Below are 2,464 nucleotides of genomic sequence, written 5' to 3' on the forward strand. Positions count from 1 at the left end.
TGCAATGGCATTTTTTTATGTCCCTCAAAGGAAGCAAAAGGAAAGCTTTTCCAACAAAACAAAAATTGGGGTCAGATTGGTTCCAATTTTGTCCGCACAGAAAGACAAGTGAACCTGCACAACAATTTTCTTTCCTCTAAATTGAGATGGACTGTTAGAAAAGCTGTGTAAAAGCTTTCTGAATTGCGGCTGACCCCAACATAGACTGAAACAGATAGGACAGTTACTGAATGGATGAAAAGGTTCATTTTCCCTCACACATTCCACAATAGCCTTTAAAAAGAAAGGCAGGGGGTGGGGATGGGTGTGTGTATGCCACGTATGTGTTGACGTTATTATTGATAATACTGAGGCACTGCAGTATTCATCCTGTAGATGCAGACGTGTTGCTGGCGATCTCGGTTCACTATTCTGTGTTTATGTTGTGATCAGAAGTCCAAATACACTCATTTTGGTCACAAACGTCACAGTATTTTGGGGCTTTTACTGATTTCTTTGAACTGTTCCTTTTACAGGGTGGAATTATTTACAGCTTACATATTTAATGACTTTAGAAAAGAGGAATTGTGTGCACAAGTTTGGATTTGTCTAATCCACACAGGATCAAAAGTATACATACGCACAGCCCTACTAATACTGCTTGATAGCCGTCAGCAAGTTTCTGGGTGAATATTTAACCGCTGTTCTTGGCAGGATTGCTAGAGCAAATTTAAACTGGTTGGTTTCTGGGCACAGGCGCTGCAGCATAGACGAGGTTGGGTCTGTGGGCAGTTCATTCGTTAATGCTTAAAGTTAGCCTGTTTTATCCATTCCAACACCCTCTAATGTACTTGGGATCACTGGGAACACCCAATTGTAATTAATCTAACCCTTTTTTACTATTACATTAACTTTGTGCAGCATATCAGTACCACTGGTAGCAAAACAGCCCTATAGCAATGATGCTACCACTACCATGCTTGAAACTTGGTACAGAGTTCTTAGGTTTTAAAGCCTCACCTTTATTGCACCAAACATAGCTCGTGTCTTTGTGGCGAAAAAGCTCAATCCTTTTCTCGTCTGACCATAAAACTTTTCAGCTGCAAATTTCAGCCGAATTTAAAGGTGTCAGTGCTGGAACACTGGTTGCGACTCATGGTGATGTTGCTTCAATTTCGACAGTGACATTTCCAGTTCATGGCAAGCTTGAGCCTTGGTTTCGTTTATTGTTCCCGAACATCCTGACCAATTTCCTCTCCTCCGAGGGGGGAAAGTTTTTTACCAAGGTCTTCTTCCAGACTTTAGCAAAGTGTTGACACACCTGAATAATGTGTACTCACGCACAACTGCTTGAACTGATGATCTTGGGATCTGCAGTTGTTTAGAAATGGCTCCAGGAGCCAATTCTACACAACTGCTACTTCTATATACAACTTCTATAATTCTTTTTAGACCTTCGCTGAGTTCCCTGGACTATCCCATTGTAAGTATTGGTCTGTCCAGTGTGTACTGTATAACAAATCCTTTTTATGGTGGCAACAGTTATAGTCAGTCATGATCACTAACGGGAAGTTAATAGGCCTTGGCCTTGTCAAGTTAAAAGACAGCGTAGAACCTTCAGCATACTTATTAAAAGATTTAAGAGGTGTATTTATATATTTGAGCTTGTGTGTATGAGTGGGTTAGAGAAAGTTCAAACTCTACATCCCAATCTTGTTCTTAAAGAAATCATTAGAAGCCCAAAATTACCATGACATTCGTGTCTATTATGAATACTGTATGTAGACTTTGGACCACAAACTGTATTTTGTGAGCTCCTGTGTGATTGTGTGTAGTCCCTAAAACATTGCGCAAGTAATCCTTTTGCACACTGTTAGAGGGAGCCCTGTGCTGGCTCTAATTTAATCCTCAGCTGAGAGTTTGTAAGAAAAGGCTTCTGACACAGAGCCTGAGCAGCATGTTGTTGTTTTTTGTATGTGTGTGTTGTTTTTGTTGTTTTATATGGAGCATAGTATTTCACCTTCAAAAAGCTTTTAAAACCTCTGCATTTTGGTAATTGACGTGAAAAATAAGCTACAGACTCATATAAAGTAATTGTGCGTCGAGCATGACGTGACGTTCGGTACAAGTAACATTATCCGGTGATGCTTTCCCTCTCAGATGCTCTCATGTTGTCTGCAACAGATCCTGAGGGATCTGAAAGCATGTTAGAATCATTTCCTCCCCGCTGCCTCGCCCAGGGAACAATTCAGCTGCTCTAGTTATTACCTAGTTACATTATTGTTATTGTATTATCGTTACATTGTCGCTCTGTGCGGGGGTCACATGGGGACAACGGATGCATTCCTTTGATTGAAGGCACCGCAGTAATGGAGAAATAGGGGAGTCCTTGAAATGAGAATGTTGGTTTAAAAAGTTTAATTTGTTACGAGAGTTGGAGCATGAATGTAATTAAACTGTGTTATTACACAGTTTGATCAGGAGG

The sequence above is a fragment of the Rhamphochromis sp. 'chilingali' genome, assembly GCF_963969265.1.
Source record: "Rhamphochromis sp. 'chilingali' genome assembly, chromosome: 2".
Classification (NCBI taxonomy): Eukaryota; Metazoa; Chordata; class Actinopteri; order Cichliformes; family Cichlidae; genus Rhamphochromis; species Rhamphochromis sp. 'chilingali'.